This window comes from Sus scrofa, chromosome 14 (genome assembly GCF_054392235.1).
Source record: "Sus scrofa isolate SSC_HxYL_T2T_F1_AM1 chromosome 14, Sscrofa_HxYL_maternal_Yorkshire_Landrace_v2.0, whole genome shotgun sequence".
NCBI lineage: Eukaryota > Metazoa > Chordata > Mammalia > Artiodactyla > Suidae > Sus > Sus scrofa.
Window position 1 is genome coordinate 51,009,477 of NC_139396.1, and position 18,868 is coordinate 51,028,344.

The 18,868-nt window shown below is 52.1% G+C and overlaps 1 protein-coding gene and 1 long non-coding RNA gene across 7 annotated transcripts in view; one reads left to right on the forward strand and one right to left on the reverse strand.

Moving 5' to 3' along the window:
• PITPNM2 (phosphatidylinositol transfer protein membrane associated 2) overlaps nucleotides 1–18,868 on the forward strand; it is a 155,977-nt gene that overhangs the window by 56,625 nt on the left and 80,484 nt on the right. Inside the window, exon 1 of one of the 6 annotated variants that reach the window (XM_013982795.3) lies at nucleotides 13,047–13,127. The exons of the other annotated variants lie outside the window; for them this stretch is intronic. The gene's annotated coding sequence lies outside the window, so the exon portion shown is untranslated. Of the gene's footprint in view, nucleotides 1–13,046; nucleotides 13,128–18,868 lie in introns of those variants that run through there. 6 annotated transcript variants of the gene reach the window in all.
• Nucleotides 7,515–8,587, reverse strand: LOC146396547 (uncharacterized). Its single transcript, XR_014827379.1, has 2 exons — nucleotides 8,171–8,587; nucleotides 7,515–7,825 (listed from the first exon to the last, which is right to left on the reverse strand). It is a non-coding gene; the product is annotated as an uncharacterized LOC146396547 (long non-coding RNA).

Sequence of the window (18,868 nt, forward strand, 5' to 3'; positions counted from 1 at the left end):
AAAAAAAAGGGGGCTCTTTTGGCCCCCGCTGAGCCTTCTGATGACCTTAGTCCTGGTCAGCCTCTAGACTATGACCTCTTGAAAGATCTGGAGCCAGAACCATCCAGCTAGGCCTCTTTAGGATTCTGGATGCCTCAAAACAGCATGAAATGATAAACATTCATCATTTTATTTTATTTATTTACTTTGCTTCTTAGGGCCACACCTGCTTCATATGGAAATTCCCAGGCAAGGGGTCGAATTGTGTTCTCTTCCTCTTCCCTTGGCTCAGCTTGATAGACACCTGAGACAAAGATTTGTTTGCTTCTTCGAGGTCAGACTGTAGAGCTCACTTTGGGACCCAGAAGGGAACCAGGGGCAGCCAGCTGGTCTTCCCAGGAGAAGGCTCTGGGCCAGCAGTGACAGTGGGAAGGTCCCTTTGGGAAGCAGGCCGTGTGAGCAGAAGGCCATAGGAAGGAGCTGGAGGGGCACAGGTCAGGCAGCCAGGTCGGGCACAGTCTGTCTCCTTTGACGGACCACATCTGACCAGTGATGTCCCTGACGTTTGCCCTGAACACACAAACAGACTGATGTCACTGGTCAGGTGCAAGAAAGTGCATTCCTGACCAACGATTTCATCTCTAAATGCCCAGCAGGGACAGAGTTTTACAGCCTCAAGCTTCTCCAAATTAGCACAAAAGGGCAGTAGATGTTCCCCCTAAGAGGCCTCAGCAACGTCTTTGTGGCTACCTTGTCCTGAAGAGCCTGCCCCTTAGCTTCTCATTCTCCATAAAAAGCAGATGACTTTATGTGGTTCACGGAGAGAAAGTGCTGTCATCTGCTTATTTTGATCTGCTCGGCAGGTACGAGTGGTCTTGTTAAGTCTGCACATTCTTTCTTTTTTTCTCTTTTCTTTTTTGTCTTTTTAGAGCTGCAGCTGTAGCATATGGAGATTCCCAGGCTAGGTGTCAAATCAGAGCTGTAGCCGCCAGCCTACACCACAGCCACAGCAACACAAGATCCAAGCCACGTCTGCAACCTACACCATAGCTCACAGAAATGCTGGATCCTTAACCCACTGAGTGAGGCCAGGGATCGAACCCAAGTCTTCATGAATGCTAATGTTCACTAACCGCTGAACCACGATGGGAACTCCTGTACATGCTTTCTTTCTCTCTTTTTTCTTTCCTTTTTGGCTGCCCAGAGGCATATGAAGTTCCTAGGCTGAGGGTCAGATCTGAGCCCCAGTTGCAACCTAAGCTGCAGCTGCAGCAACACCGGATCCTTAACTCACTGTGTCGGACTGGGGATAGAACCTCCATCCCAGCCCTCCCAAGACCATATCAGGAACTCTTCTACATGCTTTATTTATTTACTTACTTATTTTATATTGAAGTATAGTTGACTTAGAGTATTATATGTTTCCAGTTGTACAGATAGTGTTTCAATATATTTGCAGATTATACTCCACTTCAGGGTATTATAAGATAATGGCTTGTACATACTTTTAAAAAGCTTTATAGTAAATCTTTCATTATTTAGTTATTCATAAGCCATTCGGTCGACAGAGCTTTTTTTGCTTTTTTGTTTTTTGTTTCACTTTTTTAGGATTGCTCCTATGGCATATGGAAGTCCTCAGGCTTGGGGCTGAATTGGAGCTATAGCTGCTGGCCTATGCCATAGCCACAGCAACATCAGATCCAAGCCATGTCTGCCATCTACACTGTAGCTCACGGCAACTTCAGATCCTTAACCCACTGAGCGAGGCCAGGAGTTGAACCTGAATCCTCATGGATACCAGTTGGATTCGTTACCTCTGAGCCACAATGGGAACTCCTCAACAGAGCTTTAAAAAAATTTTTTTTTTTTTTTTTTTTTTTTTGTCTTTTTGCCATTTCTTGGGCCGCTTCCACGGCATATGGAGGTTCCCAGGCTAGGGGTCGAATTGGAGCTGTAGCCACCAGCCTACGCCAGAGCCACAGCAACGCGGGATCCGAGCCGTGTCTGCAACCTACACCACAGCTCACGGCAACGCCGGATCGTTAACCCACTGAGCAAGGCCAGGGATCGAACCCGCAACCTCATGGTTCCTAGTCAGACTCGTTAACCACTGCGCCACGATGGGAACGCCTAAAAAAAATTTTTTTTTAAACTTTTTATAGAAGTGTCACAAAGATGCAGAAAATGTGCAGATGTTAAGTGGACTTCTGCTAACTCTGTACAGACTGACTATCCAGCTCGATGAACAGGACATCAGCCATTCCTAGAAGCTTCCCTGACTTTCACCAACCATCCTCACTTCTAAAGCCATCAACAGAGATTTTGGACCCTACTCATATGCCAGGCATTATCCTGAGCACTGGAGATTCAGACTTAACTAAATAAAATCCTTTCCTTAGTACCACTCTGGTGGTACTAAATGCCAGGAAGGAAAATAAGCAAGCGAGGAGAATAGAGAGGGTGGGGGAAGTAGGGAATTTTAGATAGTATGGTCAGAGAGGACCTCTCTGTGAAAACCTAAACAGACTCAGGACTCAAGTCATATAATGTCTGAGAAAGAGGTAACAGGAGGTGCAAAGGCCCTGAGGTAGAAGTGTGCTTGACATGTTTGAGGAGTGAGAGAAGAAAGATAAGAGATGACAGCCGGATGGCAGCATCAGGGGTGCTATCTCAGAGGACTTGTAGGTCATGAAGAAGACTTTGGACTTAATCCTAAATGTGGGGGGAGTTGCTGGAAGGTGTTGGGGTAGAGGCATGACATATTCCTATTTGCATTTACATTTTAAAATGCTTGCTTTGGGAGTTCCTATTGTGGCTCAGTGGTAAGGAACCTGACTAGGATCCATGAGGAGGTCGGTTCGATCCTTGGCCCTGCTCAGTGGATTAAGGATCTAGCATTGCCAAGTGAGCTGCAGTGTAGGTCATAGATTCGGCTCAGATCCCATGTTGCTGTGGCTGTGGTGTGTGCCAGCAGCTGCAGCTCCTCTTCAACCCCTAGTCTGGAAACTTTCATGTGCTTCGGATACGGCCTAAAAAAAGCTGATTTTGGCTGCCCTATGGAGTGGAAGCAGGGGATCTAGGTAGAAACTCTGTGTGTCAGTAGCCTAAGTGAGTTGCTAATTAAGAGGTTTATACCTATTCTTTAGTAGGTAGCATCAAGCAAAGTGAATCACCTTCTAGAATGTGTTGGAAGCTGTTTGCCCTTTAGGCAGGCACACAGAATCACCCCCCAGTGTGCAGGTTCCCCCATGTCTAGCCGCTGAAGGGGTACCACGGGCTTTCAGGTGTCCCCTGGGTCTCTGAGTTGCGGGGAGACATCGTAAGGCAGAGCTATTCCCCCACCCCCACCACAGCCTGGGTTCTGAGGGAGGTAATTGCACACTTGGGTGCTGACCAGTGCAGCTGGGCTGAGTGGAACTAAGTAGGAAGACCTTGGGCCTGACCTTGGAGACCTTCAAGAGGAACCAGGACGGTCCCCACTGTGCTGTGGGCTTCCTCGAGGGGCCTGCTCTGAGACATTTCCTTCCGCTTCTGGGAGCTCACGTAGCCTGGACGTCGGACCTGCAGAAGCTGACTGTGGATCTGCCTCTGCTTTCTGGGGCCGCTCTCTCTTCCTCCCTCCCTCCCTCCTCCCTTCCTCACTTCTTCCTTTCTTCCTTCCTTCCAAATAAGTCACTAACCCCTTAGTTTCCTAGTATGCAAAATGGGGACAGAAAGGATTAAATTAGTTACATCACATATAGCACACAGTAAGTCCACAGGCCCCATCCTCTGCCTTGACAGTGATGAGTACTGTGTGTCCTTTTAAAACATTTTATTGAATTTGATTTACAGTGTTGTGTTAATTTCTGCTGTTCAGCAAAGTGACTTCATCATACATACGTATTCTTTTTTTAATTTTAATTTTATTGGAGTATAGTTAATTTACACTGTTGTATAGTTTCAGGTGTACAGCAAAGTGAATCAGTCATACATATAAATATAGCTATTCTTCTTTCCCATCTAGCTTATTACAAACTATCGAGTAGATTTTCCTGTGCTATACAGTAGGTTCCCGTTAATGATCTACTTTACACAGTAGTGTGTATATGTTATGCTCACCCTCCCAATTCTTCCCTTCCCCCAATGGTTTCACCTATGGTAACCCTAAGATTGGTTTTGAAATCTGTGAGTTTGTTTCTGTTTTTCAAAGAAGTTACTATGTATCATTTTTGTTAGATTCCATGTATGAGTGATATCATATGATATTTGTCTTTCTCTGTCTGGCTTACTTCACTCAGTGTGAGAATCTCTAGGTCCATTCATGTTGCTGCAAATGGCATTACTTCATTCTTTTGTATGGCTGAATAATATTCCATTGTATGTATGTACCACATATATTCTTCTTCCATTGTGGTTTATCACAGGATATTGAATATAGATCCCTGTGCTATACCATAGGACCTTGTTGTTTATCCATCCTATATATAGGAGTTCGCATCTGCTAATCCCAAACTCCTAGTCCATCCCTCCCCCACCCTCCTCCCCTTTGGCAACCACAAGTCCTGTCCTCTATGTCTGTGAGTCTGTTTTTGTTTCATAGATATATTGATTTGTGTCGTATTTTAGATTCCACATATAAATGATATCATATGGTATCTGCCTTTCTCTTTCTGACTATTTCACTTAGTATGAGACTCTTTAGGTCCATCTGTTGCCACAAATGCATTATTTCACTCTTTGTAATGAGCTGAGTACTAGTCCATTGTATATATGTACCACATCTTCTTTATCCATTTCTCTGTCCATAGTGCATGTCCTTCTTTGAGTTGTCTGGGATCATTGCCCCAGACCCTCTTTGAATGCACAGGCCTGAACATTTGGGGGATTATAACTAGAATCATTACCATTTATCAGCCTTTGAGCATATCCAGCCATATGCTAAACAGTGTAATGCATCATCTCAAATAGTCCGCAATATGCTAAACAGTGTAATGCATCATCTCAAATAGTCCGCAAAAAAGCCTGTTTTCCTCCCATATTGTAGAAGAGAAAACTGAGGTTTTGAGGGGTGAAGAAACTTGCCAGGGCCCTCTGGCTGGTAGTGGTGGAGACAGGATCTAACTGCCTCCCTTCCCCATCCACGAGCTGCTTCTGTCCTGCCAAGAATAGCACAATGGTGCTGGCTTCCCGTGGATGCTTAGGGCTCTTGGTTTCCCATTCTCACTCAAGGCCCCCTGCCTGGTCCTAGTGACCTTCCTTGCATCTGACTATAGGATGGTCCAGAGTGGACCTCTCTGTAGAAACCTAAATGGACTTAGGAAGTGAGTCCTGTAGTATGTGGGGAAATGCATTCCAGGCAGAAGGTTCGGCAAGTGCAAAAGCCCTGAGGCATCTTTAGGAGAGGGTGTTCCCAGGGCCTCCTGAACCTCTGCCTGCCTTTTGGTGTCTGGTAGGCCATCAGGGAATCCTGACTTGGTGACACTGGCTAACAGAAGGGGCCTTTCTCTGAAGGTCCATCGTGATCCTGTGTGACTGGAGGGGGCCATGAGCCATCCAGCTGTTCTTTGGGAATTGAGGTCTGACTAGCAGCAGGCACAGAGGGTGTTGCCTGAGTCACTGTGGAGTTGTCAGCCTCTCCTGTATAGCATTTTGAAGAGTGGACCTTTTTCTTTTTGTATCTTTTTATTGTGGTAAAATATACATAAGACATCACTGTAACTGTTTTTAAGCACACGGTTCGGTGGCATTTTTTTTTTTTTCTTTTTGCAGCTGCTCCTGCAGCATATGGAAGTTACCAGGCTAGGGGCTGAATCGGAGCTGCAGCTGCTGGTCTACGCCACAGCCACGCCAACAACGTACACCAGATCCTTAACCCACTGAGCGAGGCCAAGGATGGAACCCATGTCCTTACTGAGACTATGTCGGGTTCTTAACCCACTGAGCCACAACGGAAACTCCAGTTCAGTGGCATTTTAAGTCCATTCAAGTTGTTGTGCCCCCATCACCAGCCTCCGTCTCCAGAATGCTTTTCTTTCCTCAAAGAGAAGCTCTGTCCCCATGAAACACTAACTCCCCATCCCTCCCCCTTCCTACTGGTACCCACCCTTCTACCATCTGCCTCTGTGAGCTTGCCTACTCCAGGCATCTCCAGTGGAGTCACACAGTATTTGTCCTATGGTATCTGCTTCTTTCACTTAGCACAGTGCTTCCAGGGTCTGTCCATGCTGTTAGGGGGTGGACTTTTTAGAAATAGATGAGGTGTATGGGAGCCCCTGAACAGGGAGCTGCCAAGGAACAGGAGTATGAGAAGCCCAGGTCCTGGGTCTGAACTCACATCGTCCCTATCCTCGAAGCTGGGACTCCCCAGCTCCTGGCTTCACCTGTTTGCATTTCTCTAGGTGGGCACACCTTGAAGCCAAAACCCCATCCCACACTGAGTCATCTGTGGGCTTAGGTGCTTCTGTCTCAGCCTTGTTTTCCTCATCTGTGAAGGAGATCTTGTGCACTAATTCTAGATTATCTTTTTTTTTTTTTTTTTTTTTTTTTTTTTTTTTTTTTTGTCTTTTTGTCTGTTGTTGTTGTTGTTGCTGTTGTTGCTATTTCTTGGGCCGCTCCCGCGGCATATGGAGGTTCCCAGGCTAGGGGTTGAATCGGAGCTGTAGCCACCGGCCTACGCCAGAGCCACAGCAACGCGGGATCCGAGCCGCGTCTGCGACCTACACCACAGCTCACGGCAACGCCGGATCATTAACCCACTGAGCAAGGGCAGGGACCGAACCCGCGACCTCATGGTTCCTAGTCGGATTCGTTAACCACTGCGCCACGACGGGAACTCCCTGATTCTAGATTATCTTTGGCCCAATCGAGCTGGCTCCCCATCATGGCCAGCCTGGAGCTGGCCCTCATATGCTGGGACTGGGAGCAGGTGATGGGGGAGGAGTGCTTCTTAGGCTAGGACTTTTTTATTTATTAAAAATTAATTAAGAGACTTTGATGTATCAGGACTTAAGAGGAGTTGACAGGTCACGTGGTCTCTGAAAGCACAGGGCTGGTAATCCATTTAAAAAAACATTTTCTTCTTCTTCTTTTTAATTTAATGGAGGAAATCATTAGCTGGGAAATTGGTAGGACTGATTTATTCCTGTTTTGGGGAGGGGGAGTGGAAGAGAAAATCTGCTCTAATTGCCGTTTGTTCTAGAAATATGTCAGCAAAATATTCCCATTAGCTCGGCCTGGCATGGGTGGAGGAAGTGCCTCCAGCTTCCTTCCCTTCAAACCCTGCTCTGGGCAGAGGCAGGGGCCTCTTTCTGGACCCAGGTGGGCAACTGTGCTGTCAGCATTGTCACATCTTCTTGAAGATCCCGGCAGGTCTGCCCTGGCTCCCTGCTGAGCCCACCAGCCCCAGAGCTCTCACACTCAAGCCCTAGTTCCCAGGGATGCAGGACTGGGACCCCCCTCTGGGAAAGAGGACTACGTGCCTCCTGGGCTCCATCCGGTTCCAAGGGGAGCAACTGGGTTCACCCTAAAAATAACCAAACATGCACACAGCTTCAACAGGCAAGTGTTTTTCATATCTGTGGGCCAGATCGTTTAAAGGTACAGCTGTTTCATCACTGTCCCAGTCTGTTTGTTTTCCCGGAATGGAGAGGAGCTCTCAGGGGTGATCTGGGTTCTTTTGGGGTCACCGTCTTCCAGCACCCCTGTTTGAGGTCCGACTGCCCTCTTCGAGGACACCTTCTGCCTATGTCTGGCAAGGGGTGAGCCCCCTGCATCTCCCAGCCCTGGCCAGCCTGGCTGGAGTGCTGTTATCCCTTCAGGCTTGCTGTGTGGACGGAGGGGTCCGCCTTACTTTGATTTTCCGAGCCTAGAAACAGGAAAAAAAAAGGAGTTCTCAGAGAGGAGGCTATAAATAGCCAGGCAGGATGAGGAGAAGGTGAAGGACGAGGGGCCACCAAGATTGTGAGCCTTGCTCCTGAGCAGTGGCTGGGACCAGACCGGACTCTGGGTCTCCCTGGACTGTGCTGGCCTCCCTACTCGGTTGGTGGAATCCGCTGTTCCAGGCCCTTGCTCCCCTCCATCCCTCCTCGCTGTCAATGGGTCCACTCTGCGGCTCTAAGTTAGATCACCATGGCCACGCTGCGGACCCCGTCTGTCTCTCGAATAATCCTCCCATAGATGTGCCACGTCCGAGGGAAGAGGGAAAGCCTACCATCAAGTCACGGGGTCCTGGAGTTTCTGCTGTGACTCAGTGGGTTGACCGCACCTCACAGGAGGCCCGTGCAGACCAGGCTGGGCGTCAGGGGCCTGGGCTTCAGCCCCGACTCCTCCTGCCTTCTCAGTGTGCTCCTCCAGCTGAGTCTGGGTTTCTGCATCTACATAGTGAGAAGGTTGGACTAGTATGTGGTCTGGTTTCTAGTCCAGACTTTGTGCCAGGGCAGCGAGCCTGAGAGAACAGCTCCATGCAAGCGGGAAGGTCTCCCCGAGGACCTGGAATAGCCTCACCTGAAACCATGGACCCTCTGCACATCCTCAAGGTGGGGTGGGGGGTCCCTGCTCCCACTTTCAGAATTGGGGGGAGGCTCTGCTCTAGTTCTCCAGCTCCTACCCAGACATTCTAGGGATGACTTCAGGCGTTGCTGGGGGAAACGGCAGGAGGTGGGGGTTCTAGAATAGGGGTCTGGGGCCAATAGGGACAGGAGGAGAGGTGGAGGGGTCAGTGGTTCAGGGACCTACGTCATTATGGAGTCCACCGAGCCCACTCCCCAGCTGGTGCCTGTTTTGTTCCCTGAGAGCCCAACTGCCCACCCTCTGTCCTTCTAGAGGGGGCCCTGGGGGCCAGGCTGCAGGCAGAAGCCTGCGCCACTGCTCAGACACCGTGGGGTAAGTAGGGAGAGGAAGGGGCGAAGGAGAAGACAGAGCTCGGCCCGGACTGTGTGTCCTGTGTTCCTGTCTCATTAAGTCCTTAGAGTTGCTCTGTCTGAGGACAACCACCTCTAGCCCCATGCGACTTCTTAACCTTAATTTTAAATTAAAGTGAAATAAGATGTAAAATTCCATTGTCCAGTCACACGCATCACATTTCAGGTGCTCAGTAGCCCATAGGGCTGGCGGCGGCCGTCCTGGTCAGTGCAGGTGGAGAACATGTCCATCATCCCAGAAAGTTCCCTGGGGCAGGACCAGTGTCATCTCTAGAGCAACCCTGTGAGACAGAGACTGTTGCCCCCATTTTACAGATGGAGAAGCAGAGGCTCAGAGAGGGGAAATCATTCCATAGTCACATAGCTGGTGCATATAAGGGAGTACTCGAACCCAGGTCCATCTGGTCTCAGAGCATGGACGTGGGGGCAGCGTGCATATGTGTCTGCTGCCCAGAGGAGACAGAGGAGACCAAGGCCCCCACGCTGGCCACACACACACCCTGGGACCTCTGCCTCGGTCCCCAGGGCCAGGCAGAGCCCCCCAGTCTGGGTTACACAGTGGGGAGCTGTAGTGAAAAGGCCAAACAGGGATTAACGTTCTGTTTGGGGCCTCCAGGCCTGCACCTTTGAGACCAAATCCCAAATCACATAGGAGGGGGCTCCAAGAAATGTCCCTGGACTCTGAAAAAACTCACTTTAAAAGTGAGGGAATATAATGATTTTTATTTTTTCTATTATAGCTGGTTTACAGTGTTCTGTCAGTTTTCTATTGTACACAAGGTGACCCAGTTACACATACATGTATACATTCTTTTTTCTGCCATTATCATGCTCCATCGTAAGTGACTAGACACAGTTCTCAAGTGCTACACAGCAGGATCTCATTGCTAATCCATTCCAAAATCATTTTATATATTTATATATATATATATAAAAGCAATAAAATGCAATAGGGTTCTCTATTAAAAAATAAAAAGTGAGGGAACAATAGGCAAAAGTAGAAGCAACTCACATCCATCAGCAGACAAATCCAATGCTATGTATGCTTCAGCCATAGAGGAGCAAAAGCACTGACAGCTGCCACCAAGTGCAAGACCCTTCAAAGCAAGATGCTGAGGGAAGGAAGCCAGACCCAAAGGCCACATGCATATGATCCCATTGCCATGAAGTGTCCAGAATAGGTAAATCCACAGGGGCAGAAAGCAGACCGGTGGTTGCCAGGGGCCGGGGTTGGGGGGGAGAGGGAGGCTGACTGAGGAGTGGAGGGCCTGTCAGGTTTGGGTGTGTTGACAGTGTTCTGGAATTAGAGGTGACGGTGGCACAGCATGACCAGTGCGCTCCATGCCTCTGAACTTTGGTTAAAGTAGTCAATTTTGTAGGTGTTTTGCTGCACTAAACAAAAGTGAGAGGAAATGGCAGGATCTCGGTGATGCTTATGTGGATATTTTCAACTTGGCCATGCCAGTGAATGTTTTCATAATAATGTGTCAAGGGGAAAAGTGAGAAGAGGACTGTGAAAAAAAAAAATGTTCCCAAGGACACGGCCTTCAGAGATGACTCTGAGGGGGCAGCCCTGTGGTCTTTTTGTGTCAGAGCTGCAAGGCCTTGGCCTCTGGGGTGGCTTTAGCCTTTCTGTGGCCTTTGTCCTGATGTGGTATCAAAATGACCAGGAGTGCAGGTTAGGGGATGGCAGGTATGACAGGGTTGTCCCCATTTGTGATGAGGAGCAGAGGCCCAAAGATGGGCCTGAATGTGCTCCTTCCAAGAGGATAAGCTGAGACCTCAGCCCAGGCCTCCCCACTCTCTGCACAGCCCCGTTTCTGCAGCTTGGAGTGTATGCGGGGCCAGTAGCAAAGGCTGATCCTGGAGCTGCAGTCGTGGACAGGAGCTGCAGCAGGGCTGGTGCAGGCAGGTGGAGGAGCAAGCCTGGTGAGGTAGAACCACAGGGAGAACCACAGGGAGCCACGGAGCCTGGGAGGCTGTCCACTGGAAAGGGCCGTCCACTGGGGAGGGCCATCCACCCAAGAGTGCCCTCCATCCAGGGGTTCTGTCCACCCAATAGTGCCATCCACTGGGGAGTGGTGTCTACAGGGGAGGACTGTCCATCCAGCAGTGCTTTCCATCCAGGAGTGCCATCCACCAGGAAGTGCCATCCACCAGGGAGTGCCGTCCACCCAGGAGTGCTGTCCACTGGGAAATGCAGTCCACTGGGAAGGGCTGTCCACTGGGAGGGCTCACTCCCTTCAACTCTCTCCTCCACTTCCAGCATAGGAGGTTCTGGGCATTGAAGTAGTTGGACATCTTATTCCTGAGGATGGGAGATGGGGCTGAACTCACGGGGAGATGTGACTCAGGGTCTGGTAACTCTAATTCTTAGAAAACAGGGAGGCAGGTGGAGGTCAGAAATGCTCCCCCAAACACCAGGGTCCCAGGTGTTCCCCTGGCTGTTGAGAGGGGCTCTGGTCCCCTCAGTGGCCCTGAATCTGTGGGGCTGCCTGGTGATCCGCGTGGCGTGAGATGAGGGCGCGGCTCTCAGCAGAGGCGATGGAGCTCTGAGGTCCCTGCTCCTCCCCCAGCTCCTCCCTGGCCAGAGAGCAGCTATTTGCCCTACTGGGCCAGGCCACTTCCCCTCCCAGCTTGGCCGCTTCGGGCCCAGAAGGCCTGGTTTGGGGGAGGCTGTACCAGAAGTGTGGGGATTGGCTCTCAGCTGACGCCTTCCCTCGGCATAGGCATACGGCTCCTCCGCCGCCTCAGGCTCTGCCAGCGGCTCCCCCTTCTCCATGGCAACTTAGCTCAGTGGTCCCAGTGGAGGAGAGAGAATCGATTCCCCCTCTTCCCTCCCTCCCTCTCCTCTCTCCCCACCCCTTCCTCTTGGCCTCCCTTCCTCCCTCGTCCCTGCTGGGCTCGCGGAGCCTCCGTCCATCTATCCGTCCACCCATCTGTCCCTCGTCCCCGGGGCGCCCTCTGGTCTCCAAGCATGGGCTGCCGGCGGAGCTTCGTGTCGGGGGTGGCTCCCTGAGGCTGTCAGCATGGGGAGCTTGGGGCACCTCCGCAGACTTGGGGGGCTGCTGGACCAGCCCTGGGTCGGCTCCTGTGGCGTGCGGCTCCCAGCTCTAACACTTTGTCTCCCCTCTTCCCCTTCCTTACATTTTCTTCCTGAAAGGTAATTTTCTACTCAAACTGTCAAAGCCTTTGGACGGGTTTATTAGCGAGGCAGGCTCGGTCCTGGTCACGTGGTCTGCTTGTTTTCCCTGGAAGTAGCTGGGATGGAGGGAGTGAGGGAGGGAGGGAGAGGCATGGCCTGACTTGGAGCTCGGAGGGGACACAACAGAGTTTGGGGGTGTGTGTTGTGTGTGGTGGTCTTTCCTCCAGGGCGGCCGTGAGTAGCCAGTTCCAGACTCCTGATGCTCGAGTCTAAGGCTGTCTGTTGCACTTCCATTTTTCAGCCCGGTGGCTACACAGCACGGACAGTCTGCTTGCGTGGACCGTGGTCCAGCCAGGGGGAGGGGGTGGGAATTTAGAGGCATGCACGTGCACCCCAGGTGGGACAGGGCCCCTGAGCGGCGATGGCTAGATACAGGTCTCTCTGTCTAATCATTTCTCACCTGAAAATGGAGTTCAGTGAGGAAATGTTTTGTGCTTGAAACCAGGCATCTCCGAGAAGATGGTGTAGCTAGAATCATCCTCTGGCTGGTTCTGGGTGGAGCGGTCCTGGCAGCCTGCCCCGGGCAGCACCACCATCTGTCTGGGCCAGCCCCTCAGCAGAGTTTAGGTTCAGACAGGATCCTACGCCCGCTGCCCGGTGGGTCAAGCGTCTCCATCTCACCTTCCCCTTTTCCAGCCATGGCGTTCAGGATGGCTTCTGCATGGCTCTCCTGGAGGGAATTGATGAGGTTTAATCCACCAGCTGCCAGTCCCAGGGGCAGTCTCGGGATCCTCGCCCCTCTTATTACCTCTGCCTTCTGGCAGCGGATGATGGAAAAAAGAACCCCTCGCTGTCAACTAGAACATCGGTGTTGATGGAAAGTGAGGCCCGAAGAAAACGGATTTAGCACCCAGTTCTTAGAAGCCACGGGTTTAAATGGTGCTTGAGAGGAAGCCCTGTGTGATCTTTAAATAGAAAGTGAACACCGGTGACTCACCGGGAGGCTTGAAAGTTTGGTGCAGGTTATCAGGAAAACAAGTCAGCTCTGACTGAATGAGGTCCCCACCTTGGGGGCTGAAAAAGCCGGGAGTCTAGACACCCAGGTATGTGTCTCCGAGTCAGGCGCCTGATTGGATTATGTATTTTGTTTTCAGGGTAAGCTCAAGCAGATTGATTTAACAGCAGACGGTCCAAGGCAGGGCTCCCCCACCCCACCCCCATCTGGGACTGTGGTCGGGTCTCTTTAAACGACATTTGTTCATCTCCAAAGCCCTGTTTCTCTAAAGCCGCCTTTGACCCTGAATCCTTGGTGCTTCCCTTGGATAATCAGATCGGTTCCTGTTGGGCAGAATGAGAAGAATGCTTTTGTGTCTGCAGCGTCTCTGCTGGGTCTTGCTTTTCCTTTGCTTTGAGGCTGGAGTCTGTCACTGAGACCCTCCTGGCATCTGGGCGCCGTGCAGGCTTCTTAATGACATTACCCACGTCTGGATTCTGGTTGGTTTGCTGTAAATTCTGATGGGTTTACGAGTTGTGTGAAGGGTGGGGAGGCAGTTTGCCGGTTTGCTTTGGTTGGGTTTTGGCCTGCCGGTGAACGGAAAATCTGATGTGACACATAAAAGGTCAGCCCCGTGAATGGCAGCACTCCTTCTCAGCTTTGTTCCCAGCCTCCACAGGAGACTGGCACGGTGCCACCATAGCTGGGGTTACTCTGCCCTAGGGTCCTGCCTGGGCGTCCAGGGTAGGGGGTTGCTCGGGCGATCCACGTGTGTGTTTAATCAGCAAGCCAGCGGCGAGTCGGCAGGATGGCAGAGCAGGGCTGGCTTTGGAGGAGGAGGGAGGCACGGCTCCGCCAACCCTCCTGCTTTCATCCAGAGTGAATCCTGAGTGCCTCGTGCCAGCCTCCCCCACTCCCTCTCGTGTCCTCCGGCGCAAGGAGCCAGCCTCCTTTCTTAGTGCGATTTCACGTAGCGGTGCCTTACTTGAAAGCATCGTAAAGAGCCGCAGAGGGTGTGAGAGCAGGTCGGAGAGGTGGGAGCTCTGGCTGCCGATGGCTCCAGCCAGCGAGAGTGTGGAAAGCTCATTCCAGGAAAAGTGGAATAGTCCCCGGGTTGGCTGGCTTTCAGACGGTGAGTGGCTCTCTCTTCTTTAATTCGACAGGAGCACTGGGATTCCGGGAAGGGCTCGGTGGGAAGCCTGGTGGTTCAGATAGACCTCATGAAGCCCGCAAAGCTCCTTGGGCAAAGTTTGGTTTGTCTTCCCCTGCGTGCTGGCGTCCCCCACCTGGACTGTGTCAGGCAGGGTAGGTGGTGCTGGCTCAGTGTCAGGGATTCTAGGATTGGGACCACGACTGCCTGGAAGGCTGAACCTTTGCCCCAGTGCAACCCCATGCCCAGCCCAAGAACATCTGTTAGTGGTGGCAGTTCATCCTTTTCCACAAATGGCTTAAGACATTATGCAGGAGAACAGAAGCTCATGAACATTAAACTCTCCCTGTCTGTCTTGTGATGTCTCTGAACACACACACACACACACACACACACACACACACAAGTGAGCACATACACACATTTTTCCCTTCTGCCATCAGGGGTGCATGGACCAGTTGGCATTCTGCCCTTGATAACATGATCTCCTATAATCGGTTCCCGGGATGGATAAGATTGCACAACTGTCCTCTTTCTGCTTTGCTTTTGAGCTCTGGGTCTCACCTGAGTGAGACAAACCCTTCGTGTCCACTTCTGGAAAGTGCTGCTCCTTCTTCTGCTGTTCCTCTTTTCCACAACCTCCCAGGCTTTGCTCCGTGATCAGGTGTGCTATAGATATTAGCACGTTCATGTCTGCAGGGGAAACTCAGGTACCAGCTTTACATCTTGGGGGTCTCAAACTGAAAGGAAGAGGGGTTCTCAGAGAGACTGCAAAGCTTAAGAGAGGCTGAGCTGCAAGGCCATGTGTGCATGTGTGTGTGTGTGTCCGTGCTTGTGTGTCTGTGCCTTCTCTACATTGTTCATATTTAGGCATCTTCAGCTTTGCTTTCCATTTTTATCCTTTTCTGGTTCATTTCCCTTAGCAAACTCTGAACCTGGATCTTAATACCCACCTCCCAGGCACCTTCACAAATCTCATCTAATTTAACAGTTTGCAAGCACTTTAGAAGTGCTTGGTGTTGTCCCATTTTCCATGTGAGCAAACCAAGTTTCAGAGCAGTTGAGTAGCCCTCCTTGTGGCAGAAGCAGAACTCAGCTCTCTCACTCACTCACTCACTCACTCACTTACTCATTCATTGATCAGTTACACATGCAGCCTGCTCTGCCTTGGGGCCCAGGCCCCTGGGCTTTGGGATGAAGGACAGACCCAGTCCTCGCCCTCCACTGAGGATTTCCTCTGTCCCTGTTGTCTGAGGAGAGAAAAGAAAAGAAACAGAGGGCAGCCCTGAGGAGGCGGCGGCCCAGGGTGGAGCGGGAAGACCCCCTGCCTGCCCGCCCACACACCTGCCCGCTGCACTGTAGAGGATCTTCATTGCCTGGGTCCTGGCCCACTCTCTCTTCTGCGGTGGGGGTAGCCTGGCTGACTTTCCTTTAAAAACTAAGACACTGTCATGTCATCAGGGAGACCGTCTGCAGAGTGGGTATGTGTCTTTTATGCTGAGAACTTCTGGGTGGGTGGCTCAGTACAGTAGGGGGGCCGTGTACCCCAGGACACCGTGCCTCAGTTTCCTCATCTGTAACCCGGAGATAGGACCACATGCTTCATGCACCTCAAAATGGAGGAGGTGGGTGTGAGGTGCTTGGCGATGAACCCAGGAATTGGCATGGGGGTTGTTATCATGCATTTAGATATCCCTGTCCCTTACTCTGATGGCTCAGAAAAGACTGTAAGCATATCGAGTATACAGATATGTGCATGTAGCTATGCAGAGAGTGCACCAGTGGTAAAGCCCATATTTACACAGCAATTCTGGACAAAGAGAATACGAGAGTTCTTAGGTTATTTTTGCAACTTTCCTGGAAGTTAGAGATTATGTGAAAGAAAGAAGAAAAAAAGTGATTCGAAGGCTTTTCCCCCAAGGGTAGACAGAATAGTGACATAACAGAGGAGGTTTGGGACCTTAAGGAGCTCAGAAGAAGCCATGTGAACAAACTCAGTGTCCGGCCAGCCCTGCGGGGGTGATGGAGCCATTGTGGGGGCCCCTTTCAGGCTGTGGCTAAGCCAGGCTCTCCTAAGACACGAGGGTTTCTGAGGTCAGGCTCCTCCCCAGCTCCATCCGTGGGTTGGGTGACTCCTTCCCCAGGGTCTGAGTCTCTTGGTCCAGATCCTGCTGCCTGACCCAGCAGGACAGAGCTGATAGCATCTTGATGGGGCGCTGGTTTAGTTTTGTACCACACTGCAGCACAGTCCCCCTGATGTCAGCCTCGTGGCCTTCTGCTGCCCCCTGATACCCCTGGACTCCTGAGAACCCCTTTGGGTAAATCCTTGAGGGTTGCTGGGAGGGAGACCCCCCACCCCAGCCTCCCATCATCCCCCAACAAAGCCAGTGAGGTGGGAGAGAAGGGACCAGGCACCAGAACCGGCTCCGTTCCCCATCTCCGCTCCCCCCACAGCAGCTGCCCCGTCAGAGCCTCAGTTTCACCACCTAACTGCTGTGGCGAGAGAAGCATGCCTCACGGGTCCCCCTTGACTCTCTGACAGCAGCTCAGAGAGTAGCAAGTGGGACGGAGGGCGCCTGGAAGGGGAGCGTTGGGCACGTTCTGGGCCATCTCACACCCTCGGGTGCACACCACCCACTCGGGGAGCAGAGGTGGGACTAAGTCAGAGCACCTGGCTTGTCTCCACTCTGCCATCAGCCCGGGGTGAGGGAGACCTCAGAGAATGCCCTCGATGTCTCCGAGCCTCAGTTTCCTGGTCTTCACGACAAGGGTGGGGACCGTGCCCTGGGGGCGGGAGAGGGTGGGGGAGGACCTGGGGAGGACACATGCAGAGTGCTGTGTTCCGGGCCGGTGCCCTCACTCCTCCTGTCTCCCTGTGCCCTTGTCAAGTCAAGCACTTCACAGCTTTCCAGGCGTGGACACACCATTATCGCAGCCTGTGGCTGTGAATGGGTTTTGTCAGGGCCGCGGCAGGCTGTGCAGACAGGGCACTGGGGACGGGGGATTTCAAACACTCTTGCCGCCTGATTTCATGTGCCTGCTGGGCCCCTGCTAATTGTGTGGATTCCAGGATGGGGAGACTGGGAGGTGGGGACTGCTCTGGGGTGGCCAGAAGAGCACAGCTTGTTAGCCATGGGGCTGTCCTAGCTGTGTGACCTGCAGAAGTCGCTTAACTCTGGGAGCCCGAGTTACATTCTGCATAAAACAGGGCGACCCTCCTGCCACAGGGCATAGGGTGAGGATGGGACCTCAGAAGGAGTGAGACGGTGATGGTGATTCTTGCATGGGGTTCTCCTGAGGGTAGGATTTAAGAGTAGGATTTGTTTCGAATGGCCAAAAGTTGTCCTAGGATGCACCGGGCCAGGCCACCTACTGCTTTTCATGTTACTAAATGTTTGGAGAGCCAGTGCTGTGTCATGGCCAGTGGGACAGTCTGTCAGGGATGTGGTCACTCAGCAGCCTGTGGCCTGGAAGCAGAAGGCCTGGGACCTATGGGCACGTAGCTCAGCAGTGCTGCTGACAGGGGAAACGAAGGCACAGGGGTGTATCTCACTGCTGGAGCTGGGTGTGGCCACAGTATCAAGGAAGGGCCAGAATTTATGCTTCAAACAACTCCCAGCACCTTTGGCCTGGAGGTCAGAGGTCAGCATGACTGCAGCCCTCAGTGCTCCCTGGCCACAGCCAATACACTAGGATTCCAGGTTGGGCCCAGGAGATGGGGGAACTGGCCCAGAGATGCAGGAACTTTCCTGAGTCACCCTGGGCTGGGCTGGGAGGGTCAGGGGGGAGCCAGAGTCCACCTTCCTGTCTGCACTGACTCCTGCGCCACAACTCCCCCTCCCAATTTTGCAGCTGTGGCCATGGCTGTGCTGGTGACACCCCTTCTGTGCAGCTGCAGCAAGTCACAGCATTCACAGGCTGCCTCTTGGCCCACAGTCGATCTGGGTTGGGCTGATGCATGAAGGGGCATGTAGGTCATGCAGGCCCCTTAGGGGCATACCCACCACCAGCCTGGGCTGAAGAACCGATTGGCTCCATGAGATCCTTTAGAAGTCAGGCTGAGGAAGGGGCGCTGCCCAGCACGCCTTGGAGAAGAGCGTCCATTGCACAGGCAGCCGTGCTCCCCCTCTGACCACTTGGCAGTCCCCCATGACTGGCATCTGGCAGCCAGCCTTGGTCTGGCGAGTGTCACATTCCTCTGAGCTGCCTGGCCTGGGTGCTCCATGAGGCTTATCTCTGCAGGGGATGGTGGACCAGCAGGTGCCTTCTGGAGGGGCCTCAAGGGCACAGAGCCACTGCCCGCATGGTCCTAGGGCCCTTGGAATTGGTCTTGCTCAAATCCTTCTGCTAAGGCTGGGAAACTGAGGCCCGCAGAGGGCCAGGGACCTACTTACTCCATGTCCAGGAGGTGGGAGGTGGCAGGGAGGGCTCTCCTGCCCTAGGCTTTCTCCCGTTGCCCCAGGCCATCAGCGGTCTCCTGCCTCCGTCTTGCTGCCCTGGACTCTCAGCTCATTGTCAGTCAATCAATGCATACTTTTTTTTTTTTTTTTTTTTTTTGTCTGTTTGTCTTTTCTAGGGCCACACCTGCTGCATATAGAGGTTCCCAGGCTAGGGGTCTAATTGGAGCTGTTGCTGCCAACCTATGCCAGAGCCACAGCAATGGCAAATCCGAGCCTCGTCTGCGATCTATACCACAGCTC